Raw genomic sequence first — 11729 nt, 5'->3', positions numbered from 1 at the left:
CAGCCATCATTTCTTTCTATGTGAAAATCGTTTTTTCTACATCTACATTTAATACCCCATGTATGTGTCCAAATATTTATGTGTAAAATTTTTGACATGTAACAACAGAAACTTCACTTGTGCTGGCAGTGGCATCTGGCTTCAGTTCAACAGAAAATTCTATCTGCTTGTAGGAAGAGTCCCGAGCCGAAATCTCCTGTGGTTGTACGATTGCCGACACGATCGGTTTGGGCACAGTGCCGCGCCCAGCGAAATCTTTCGGATCCATTGAAACCCCAACAACCCGGCCGCCGTTTCCGTACCTGCCGCGGCTCACCAGACGCATGGTGGAGCCATGGAACCGGCCGCGGCCGCGAGACGGAGGCTGCGTGCCTGCGTCGGTGGGCGACTGGACCGCCGACCTGCCGTGGGGGGCTTGGTGTTCACGCTTCGGCTCTCCGGCCGGGCATCATCGCCTTGCCGCTGGCCGCCACGACACGCTAGCCAAAGGACGGGCGGCCGCGGCGACGGGTCGACCACGGCGCCGTCGCGTTCCCGACGTGCCTCGCCGCGATCGCCTATCCGCCCCCTCGCCGCTAGCCGCTGGGGCGACGTGGCTCTCGCTTGCTGGGCACCTGGGGGGACGAGCCGCCTGGCCGCCCAGCCGGGCCACGGCCACGGGGGGACCCCGTACCCCGTCGGACCGGGAGGTGCGTGCCGGCCGCGCGCTGCTCCCTCTCCCTCTCACCTTCTGTTTGCTGGTCGTGTCGTGGGGTGTGCGCCCGCGGTTCCCTCCTCCTCTGCTCACTGGTCTCCTCAGCGACCTCGGCGTTCGTGCGGTCGGCCGCCGCTCGCAGTGCTTCGACTCCCCGTGCGGCCGAGGGCGGTCACGCCACCGATGAGCACCTGCCTAGCGTGCCGAATTATCGACGGTAGATGCAATACGGCATGGACTCGATCGTGTCAATGTCAGCGCTTGTTGGAAATGAACTGCTGTTGTTGCTGCTGCTACTGCTTGGCAGCTTGGAAATGATCGAATTAGTATGGTGAAATAGTCAAAACCGTCCATCAACTATCGCTCAAGGCTCAATTTCATTCCTAAACTTTAAAAATATTCACTTTAGTCCCTAAATTATGTTAAACGGGTCAATTTCGTCCTCCTGACGACGTGGCGTGCCACCGTAGACCGCCAAGTCAGCGCCCAGTCATCATATGATGGGAAATACCGTTTCTACCTCAAGCCAGCTAAACTCAGATTTGCTCACAGCCCCAGGCCCGGAAATCTCCATTGCAATATTGTATCTGTGACCCATCAAGAACAAATTTCTCATTGAAATAAAATCTAACAGTCAATACCTCATCATCTCCCATGTTAATTCCGCCATACAGATCTAATTTCGTGGTCAAATTCCATCATATCATATGATGATTGGGCACTGACTTGGCGGTCCACGACGGCACGCCACGTCGTCAGAGGACGAAATTGACCTGTTTAACATAGTTCAGGAAATAAAGTTGACATTTTCAAAGTCCAGGGCGAAACTAAGCCTTGAGCAATGGTTGAGGGACAATTTTGGCTATTTTGCTATCGATCGTGTCAATACGGCATAAAAAAGGTTTCACGACTAAACCAAATATCAGTTCTTAGCGACGCTAAAAGCGTTGACAGTAACTAACGACACAAGTGGCAATATCGCAAGGGCGAGCATTTCTATATATTAATTGTGCACCGCTCTGTGAGCTTCCAAGCTATCCACGTCAGCGAAATTATTTTGGCTCCCACGATATCCATCGAACGGTCTGTGGCGCTACTCCCTCCCCATGTCGCACCGGGCTCCCATGTCGTCGCTGCATTAGCCGAAACTTCTCGGCTCCTCCCGCTGCCCTGTGAGATTCCTCTGAAAATATCTAGCTCTAGAATCGTCTACCCTGTCGTGGCCGCCGGTTTTCATGCGCCCCGACGCTGCGCGCGGCATCCTCCGAGCGGACCTGCCTCTCTAGTTCCTACCCATTCACCGGAGGCGCCGGCGCCGATCTCATACTCCGCGCGGAGCTCCTCGGCATGCAACAAGAGCCGCGTCGGGAGGGCGAGATTTGGCGGGGTCGCGAGAGGCGGCACGGGAGACGAGATCAAGACGTGGAGGTGAGGTGAGGCCAACTGCCCAGCCGTGGGCGAGGGGGTTGCCCTCCCAACGCTCGGGGGCTCGCCGCCGGCCATTGCCATCGTTGGAGGCCAGGTGCTAATCTCCCGCTCGCCCTCCTCGTTTAAGAACCTGGCCGGCCTCACTAAATCCTACTCCTAGCCCCTTTCGTGTTTCCCCTTCTCCATTGCTGCCGCCACTGCCTCCTTGACTCTGGCCGCCGTCGAAATTCGTCGTCTCCGTTGAGTCTCCCTTCGATTCATCGTGGCTACACCTTCCCCTTACCCTCTGCGCCAATTTGAGCCCTCACCCGCCCGATTTCTCCACCGCACAGGGCTCCCGGCGACCACCTCCGCCCACCGTCGCCATCCTCAGTCGGGCCACCTTTGCACCGCCGCTTCCCGCCGTCCGAGTCGTGGGTGAGCCTCGCCGCCCCCACCACCTTCCTCGCACGTGCCGGCCCTGCCCCTACATGCCTCCCTCGCTGCCCCTCCTCTCACCGCCGCCTCTCTTTTGCATTTTCTCACTTTCACATGTTTCTGTCATAAAATCCATTCACACCTTTTTGTGATTCATGCACCTCAATTCCAGCAAAGGCCTATAGATCAAGCACACATGCTACCTAATTGAGACTTGCCTTTTCTTCGCTCCACTTGGTATAATCTTCTGGATGATTATAGGAGTTCGCAATTTTCCTAGACGAACCCAGAGACATGAAGTTGTTGCTTTTTATGCTATCATTGGCTGATTAATTAACCACCTTGCTGGTGTATCTTTATGGTATAACATGAAATTTTCCATCTCTTCATAAAGACTAACTACAAGCTGCTTCAATTTTTTTTCTCAAACCACATTGTTTCTTTTCCCCTGTTTATTTACTTCCTCATCTTGTCGTTGCATTTACCGTACGTACGTCTAGCGTATTTCCCATTCCAAGTTCTACCTTTCTGGATAAATTACCTTTCGAATCCTTACAAGTCATAATCTAATTGTTCATAGGTAAAATGCAAGATGTGCAATTACATCATATAAATTGATTAATGAAAATGTCCCTTCTTGTTGTAGATAAATGCTCGGTATGCGATGAAACTGTGAAAGAGGATACAACATGAGGACATGAAATCTGCCTACCAACAAAGAGTATTGACCTTTTTTTGTGATCCAATCCAAGATTTTTGCTTGTCAAATGATGCAAGGATAAATCTAGTTGACTAGGCTGTGAATTTCATTTTCTCCTTTTTGTTTCCATTTAGATGACTGTTCCTGCTTACGCATGTTTAGCTCATAGTATTTTTATCTATCACCTCCTTTCTGATGCAGATTCAGTACGGTGGTTAAACCATGCAGTCGACAAGATATGGCCTATCTGTATGGAGAAGATCACTTTACAACTTCTATGGCGGTATGGCCCATCGTATTGTGGTTCTTGGACAAGTTCAAATCTTGAACGGTTGTATAATTTCCTTTTGGGAAATTTGGATCCGTACCATTAAAAGATCCAAAAGTTACATATATACCATCGTTGGTATATATCTAACTTTGGGATCTTTTAATGGTGCATATCCAATTTTTCCTTGCTTTTTTTATCTTGATTTTCTAATTCATGTGCTCCATTTTTTTGATATTTTACGTGATAATGCCACTTTAACAATGCTTATTTTAAGTCTGCTACCATTTAATTTCTGCAACTAGGCGTTACCATCCGTCAATACTAGATAGCTCACTTGATCTAGTTGTTTTACAAAGCAAAGCAAGTGTACAGGAGCTTTATATGGGTAGGAATCCTCCCAATGTTTACCTCCATGAGAAGTTTGTTCAGAGCTGGCCATTTCTTGGCCGTGTAAGACTTAGCTTTGTGCAGCCACCTTATTTTCTGATGACTGAAACCACTCATTAATTATGGGCTTGATGTCATTGAGTTTCCACGAAGTTCATGATGACTGTTACTATTGTCTTGTGTTGTAATTTTTCTTACAAACACAGTTGGGATTCTATTTCTTACTGACCACTCAGGGTCTTCGATTTGTTTTACATGGATAAGTTGATGATACTGCATTTGGAAGACATTAGTTGAGGTCATATTTTTACAACTACCTTTTCAAATTTATTTTTTACTACTTTCAAAAGCTTTCTCAGGGAAACTCTTTGAAGGTTGTCCGTTCTGTATTTTTTCCCTTACTGAGGTATATTTTCTTCTGCTAGTCCAATATGATTGCTATCGATATTAAAATTTTTGCATCTACTAGGTAGGAAGCAACTTTATTTCTGCTAGTGTTTCAGAAATTATCCTATCAGACCTCCCGCTTCCCTATAGTTTCTACAATCCTCCTTCAAAGCTACAGTTAATGTTAGAATTTGGTATGCCGCTCAAATTTATGTACCTAAAATAAACAAATTTTGTAGTTCTTTAGCCTATGGGCTATTCTGCTCCAAAACTCAATTCTGAGCAACAACATCAAGAGGAACAATAAATTAATAGTTCCCTTTACTGTGATGGTTAACTTCCAGTCCCTTTTCTGTTATCTTCTATATTGTACCAATGTCATTGCATTCTACAGAAATAGCTGGTCCAATATTGAGGAGAGACCTCCTATTGCGTATATGGAGCTTGAGATTTTAGAAGGAACCGACATTGAATCATTTGCTATAAATGGTGAGAATAACCTATGACAACTTTTGTATTACTCTTTATTAGTTTAACACATCTCATGTTCTTTTGCACAGGACTAGCGGACTCTTATGTGAAAAGTTGTCTTGGTCCATTCAAATTCCAAACACAGATAGAGGAAAACACTATCCCGTAAGTGGTTTGAAGAGTTTAAAATACCAATCACATCGTGGGAGGCATCAAAGGCATCAAATGAACTTTTCATGGAAGTTCGTGATAAGGACCCCATGTTTGATGACTTGCTTGGGTATGTTCTATTTTCTGACCTCATGCTGCTAATGATTCATTAACCAGGAAATATATAGGATAATGCTTCTACTGTCTTATTAACTTGGTGTCTTGATTCAATTGGCTTGTGTTGAAAATGACAATCTGTCACTTACTTTTGTACTGTAATGCTATGATATATTTGGAAATTTCCAGAAATGAGATATAAAAATTATGCCACATTCTGTTTTCTTTTTTATAGAGAATGTATCATTGATTTACATGAACTGAGAGGTGGACAACGACATAGCAAGTGCATATCATTGAATAATATCAAGAAAGGAAGGATTCACTTGGCGGTAACAGTTAAAAATGTATCTGAGGTGAGTTGCAACATCCTCTCTCCTTTCATTTTTGCCAAAAAATTTCAACAGCACTTTAGTGGCCCTGAATGAGGTAAGAGGGTTGAACCAAAGTGGTTGGTGATTCTAGTTTCTACTCTTCTATGAAATTATCTTGTAAAAATAACTTATGAACTAGACAATATATGGCATGTTCAAACCTGATCTGTAAAAGGTCACTCCGGGACTCATTCTAGTTGTGTTTGCATCTGCAGGACAAATGTGTATCATTTTTGGACGAACCATTGAGGAAAGCTAATGCTGAACTACCATTATCAACCTCACTTGACAGCACGTTTGATGCTGCTGAACTGCCTGAAGAAAAAGTCTTCATGGATGAAATGGAGCAGATAGATAGTGATGGACAAGAACAATCTGGAGGGTTATATGTTCATCGCCCTAGCCTGGGGTTCCAAAGCCGTGGGAATCTCGAAAAGGACGAGCACGTAACCCAGGCACACAGATTTACCAATAGGTTGAAAAGTCGACGGAAATCCCCACACCAATAAGCAGTGGGCAAGGGGGTCTGTTTAACCTAGGCTCCTTTTTTCGGAAGAACTCAAAAGGGGAGTCTAAATCCCAGCCTTTACTACTTCGGGTTCTCAGAGTGTGACAGAGCTTGATCCAAAGCTCCCCAAAACACCACATCCCAACCTGAAGATGCAGCAAAGTTTGTCCAGGAAAAAAAAAAGAAGCAGTCGAACCAGGCAGATCACTAACAAGCACATTGAGCAGGTATTTTCCCAGGAAGAGAGCCATCAACATTATTTTTGGCAGCTGTTTTCATTAGATAAAGTTTCTAATTATGAACATGCAGGTCTCCAAGCAGTCTCACAAATGTCTTATGGTTTCAGTATATGTCAATGTACGTCCATATCTTTCCATCATGTACTACTACTCATATGCAAATATTCATATATATATATATGTGTGTGTATGTGTGTGCGCTATGTATGTTTACGCGTATGTACATATATATAAATGCAACTTTTACTGCATCTTAGCTTCAACTAAAGTGAAAACGATGTGTTATAATATATATACACTCCATTTTAATTTTATCTTAATGTAATTTTTAATATAATTTTTCCCTATGTGTCTTCTTCATCTAACGTGGAAAGGATAGGTACACCTTTTCTTCAACTAACATGGAAAGGATGGGCGCGCCAAGGCGCGCGCAAAGTATTCGTACTATAACAAAGCTGCGGCCTATTTAGAGCTACTAGTAGCCAACAACGTTAGCGATGAAGGAATGTACATCGATCGCCAGGTGGTGATGAGTTGATGACCTGTGATGATATTCGATCCCCAAACTAGCACACGAGCAGTTCTTTGTCAACCCCACCCCACATGTGAGTATGTGACATGTCCACCCTAAAGGCCCTGCCACCCTTCCAAAAAAAAAAGACCCTGCTACAGTTCACCCACGACCGCATGCGCGGCCACAGCCAGGCGGCCCATCCAGGGCCCGCCCACGGATCCAGCAGTAACAGTAGCAACGGCAGACGCGAGCGCCGAGCAGCATAAATTAGCAAGAATATTCTACCGCAGCGAAAATATCCGAACAGTAGCAACAGTATCGGGTTGGCCGGTGCCAGCCAGGGTTTACCTTTTCGTTTTTTTTCCGAATCCCGCCGTTTGCCGGAAACGAAATTTCAGCCGAAATTTCGCCGAATTTCGCTAATTCCGAACGGAAAGAGAATTCAAATTCAAAAAACGAAATTTCGGTGAATTCCGACCGAAATTTCGGTCGAAACGGTGATTTCGACCGGAAAATGATGTCCGTTGTGATTTTCGTACTGTTCCCGAGGTCAAATGAAAAACTTTTGAATACCAACTTTGTTCAGTTTTTCAAGATCTACAACTTTTGTTTCAGGAACTTTTCATTTGAGCAATGGTTTGAAAGTTATTTAATTATTTCAAAAACTACCAATTAAAAGTCTTGTCATTTCATGTGACAACTTTCATTTTCTCTCTTAGGACTCAACTGGACTTTTATTATTCTTGTTATGGCGGATATTCCTATAAATTTTTAGGGACATTAGTTGATCCAATTGAAAGTTGTTTTAAATCCAGGACAAACATGATTTGAATTGGTTATCAATTCATGTGACAGTGTTTGAATTTTTTGTTTGATTCAATTTGTATAGAGAATTGTTAAAGCATTATGAAAGGTGTGTTTTCCGGCAGTTTTCCAACGGAAAGTTTTTCCCTGCTCTATAGATGGTGACAATTCTCTTGTGGCCTAAGATTTTGGTCACATGCATGCTGTGGATGCAAGAATTTGACCTTCTCTTCTTATCCTCGGGACTGGAATGGCGTCGGAGGAAATTCACTGGAATCAAGGTTACAGTCACCGACCTACTGTAACACCCCGGGTGTTTCATTAGCTAAACCAGAGGCCGCCGGCCTCACGCCGCGCGTCGCCCGCCCGGCCAGGCAGCCTCCCCGCCACCTGGTTCGCCCAAACCGGCCACCGCAACCCGCTCGGCCTCGCCACGCGGCGCCACCCCCGTGCGCGCACGCCGAGGTCTGCCGCCGAGGCGCCATGGCGACGCCGTGAAGGCCCGGCCGACCGCGCCACGTCCATTCTCGCGCCTTGACTCGCCTAGAACCATCCCGCGAGCTCCACAACGCCTTCACCCCTCTCTCCTTCCTACCTGAGCACGAGAGCCAGCTCCGTGCGCCCTTTTCCCGCCTGGAACGGCCGCCGCCGCCGCCATCAGTGCCGCCGCCCCCTAGCTCGCCGCCGAGCCCCCTCCTCCGCCCTTCCTCGTGCCCAACAACCCCCACAGCCACCTTCCTCGCCCTCCACTGGTACTTCCCGACCTACTCGACGCCGCCCCGGGCCACCGGACCGCCGCCGCCGCCGCCGCCAAACGCCGCCGCCGGCCGCTGCTCTCCGCAGAGGAGCCCCTCCCGGCCATCCCGCGCCGAACCGAGCCCACCCTTGGGTTCCTCTCGGCGCCGTGAACCTTTTCCCCCATTTTACCCACGCCCCCGGTGAGCCCCCACGCCGGAATCCCGCCGCCCGTCGCCTCCCCTGCTCTGAAGTCCGGCCAGGGGCCTATCCGCGAGAAGAAAAAGTCTTCCAGGGGCCTCTGCGCAAAAAGTTCTTTCTTTTTCTTTTGTTTCCCAAAACAGCAAACTTTGAAAATTCCTAGAAATTCGTAGAAAAATCAGAAAAATGCAAATCCAAATGTTTTGGAATCCTTGCAACAAGATCTACAACTTTCTTTACATGCATATGTTTATTTTCTGTCTGTATTTTAATCTAGGAAAATGATTAGATTAAAGGGGTTATAATTGTTCTAGGAGTTCTACTTAGAATCTGTAGTTGATTTTGGCTGGTAGGTATTACATACCAGGCTTAGTGTTGTGTAAAAGTTTGAACACCAGTTGACCTTTGTAACTAGATGAAACCCTAGTCTTGGCTAGATCTAGTAAAACACTTTGCTTTTTATTTCTGGATGTTCTGACTTAGATATATGTATGAAAATTTTTCTTTGTATTTAAAATACTAGATAAACACTACTGTCCAAATTTCATTAATTATAGACTTGTGTAGCTATTTCTTTGTTTTAATGCTTGTTTAGTAGACTTTAATTATGATAAATAGTTTATGTTGATAATAAATCAAGAAAATATTTCTGAGTGTTCTTTTTGTCATAGTATAGCTTGTCCATGGAGTTTGAGCCCCAGTTCATAATTAGAACAGGGTCTAAAAATTAATCTTGTTAAGCTGATGTAAGTTTTGTTTATTTTCTCCTATTTATTTATGTACATAATAAATCCTGAACAATTCACAGTAGCTAATTAATCCCTTTTTAGACCTACTGTTAAAGTTTGAAATTGTTTTATACTTTAGTCTAATGTGTATAATTCAATCTTGTTCTAGAAGTTGTCTGATTACATGATTTGCTTTGGTTATTTGACTACAAGATTTAGGATGAATTTTGCAGGATAGCTAGTTCTGTTTAACTTCTGTTAGATGTAATTTTTGTGGATTTTACTACTGTATGTGTGCTGAGTTACTGATTTATTGACTAACCATGATTTAATTGCTAGATGAAGCTAATCCCACTTGTTTAGGAAGTTAGTACAGCTTTGTTGTGCTGTGGATCTTGATGTCTTGTGTAGTTAGATATATTGAGTTGTTACTCTATAAACGATTGCCCAGTAAAATATGAATGAAAGTGTTTCACTCTTTAACTTCGGGTTTTGTTTGCGTTACACCGTTATTGTGAAATGATTCATAAATTCCTACCATCACAACGACTTACTCATGTGCATTGCATCTCATATAGATACTACTACTCTCGCTGACGGAACTTACGAGCTGGTGCCCGAGTCCGAGAGTGAGCAGCGCGAAGCTCAAGTTAATCTAACTGAAGCTGCGCAAGACCCGAACCCGATTTCGGAAGAGCCCAGATCCAGCTACGCCCAGGAAGGCAAGCCCCGGAGCATGTCCTACTATTTTAAACTTATGCAACTTTTTATTGTTCCTATCTATTTGTGCATTTAAGTTTACAGGAGTTGACTGGAACCTTAATTGCATAATCCTAGGTACCGATGTTTGAACACTAGTATGTGTAGTTCGCTAGTTGGCTATGCTAATGTTTCGGTAGAAGTCGAGTGATTTCCTGTCACTCGCGAGAAATATAGGAGTTGGATGTTTACTACCTGCTGCAACTATAAGGCCTACGGGCGGGACTGTGGTACTTGGGATGTCCCGTCTGTTTAGTGAAATGTGATAAGGCCGCAGTGTGTGGTAGTGGTAGTTAAGCGTTTGAACGTACTAAACACATGCCGAGAATATGGTAATCGGTAAGCTTAAGTACCTGATTGGCCCGGCAAGTGGACTTCTCCCTCACCTTCTTTGAACGTCGTTTCTCATGCGCGCACATGCGGGTGCAGAGTCGTCGTACTCTGTAGTCGAGGACGGTGACCCTGATCCACAACCTGGAAAGAAAGGGGAAATGTTGCACGTGTGACTCTGTGAGTAACCACGTGACGTGTGTTTAGGTCTGCCTTGCAAGGTTAACAAATTCGATTCGAATCGTCCGCCTCTCACGGATAATGGGACTGCTTAACTCTTTTGCCACATAGAGTAAGAAGTGAAAGATGAGAATGATGAATATGGTTGATTGGATAATAAAAGATAAATGTTATCACCATACATGCTATTGGATAGATGCTCACCTAGAATGGTTAATTGAACTAGAACCTGAAAGTTAAAACCCCCAATTAAGGATCCACTTTTTATTGCTTTTCGGCAAAACAAACCCCTCAAGCCAAAAGACTTGCATGTCTAGGTAAAGGGCTAAGTATACCCTCAGTCGGGTAAGCCTTGCTGAGTATTAGAATACTCAGCCTTGCTTGTGGCTATGTTTTGTTTCAGGTGAAACCTTTGAGGATATGATTGCCAGTTTGACCTGGCCTTGCACTCTTCCGCCTGGTTGGTCCGTGGAGTGGGATGCGTCCCCGGCCAACGATGACAAGAACGAGTGATGTCTTGTATCGAGCTTTCTCGAGACATCTGTATCGTCGTTAGTTCTCGTGTTTACTTTCCGCTAAAATAAAAGACTCTGATGAACTTCTGTTACGTTGGTTTGAAAAGTACTTTGTTAAATTGGAACTTGGTTTGTAATTCTGTTTTTATGTTAAACTCTGTGGTGTAATATATTGTGAGGTGTTGTAATCTCTGGACTCGCCTTCGTGTGAGTTAAGCTGCTTTGTTCGATCCAGGTTCAAGTGGTTTTATCGGGATTTTACCCGACAGCACTGCCGGATTGCTCCGTTTTAAGTGCGTGTTAACCCTGATTGTCGTTTTGATAACGGTTAGCGCGCTTAAGCCGGATTATGTCGGGCGGGGCTGCCACACCTACTATTGCAATGCAAAGCTTTCTTCCACGAAGTGGGGGCAGATCAAAGGCCACAACTGACTTAATCTGCAGTTGCCAATGGAGAAGAATTGCCAATGGAATTTAACACGTATCAGCAATGGCCACAACTTCAAAAAAAAAACTCCCAAGTCTCCACAGTTACCGGCTACAAAGCTAGAAGAAGAGCCAGATCGAGGGCCTGGTTAAGAATAATAGACTACAGCAGACAGAGGGCTTTAGCTGCCATCTCATTCGATCTCATCGCTACATACAAAAGAAAAGAGCTGCTAGATGATAATATAAAAGCAGATGCAAAAGGCAAAAGCGAAGCAAGATTGACGACGAGCCTAATTGGACAGCACGAGGAAACCAGATCTACTAGTCTACTGATGAGAGTATAGTCCACCCGGGCCGGCCGATGGATCATCATCCTAGTTGTAGGTATGCA

General features: G+C 45.1%; 1 long non-coding RNA gene and 1 pseudogene across 1 annotated transcript; one reads left to right on the top strand and one right to left on the bottom strand.

The window, feature by feature from the left end:
- Positions 1-1801: 1801 nt before the first annotated feature.
- LOC120652836 lies at positions 1802-6628 on the top strand (annotated as a pseudogene).
- A 963-nt stretch (positions 6629-7591) lies between these two features.
- Positions 7592-11539, bottom strand: LOC120648841. Its single transcript, XR_005665100.1, has 2 exons — positions 11281-11539; positions 7592-7757 (listed from the first exon to the last, which is right to left on the bottom strand). It is a non-coding gene; the product is annotated as an uncharacterized LOC120648841 (long non-coding RNA).
- Positions 11540-11729: the final 190 nt, after the last annotated feature.

Source organism: Panicum virgatum, chromosome 9K (assembly GCF_016808335.1).
Source record: "Panicum virgatum strain AP13 chromosome 9K, P.virgatum_v5, whole genome shotgun sequence".
NCBI lineage: Eukaryota > Viridiplantae > Streptophyta > Magnoliopsida > Poales > Poaceae > Panicum > Panicum virgatum.
This window is presented reverse-complemented; position numbering and strand designations above follow the sequence as displayed.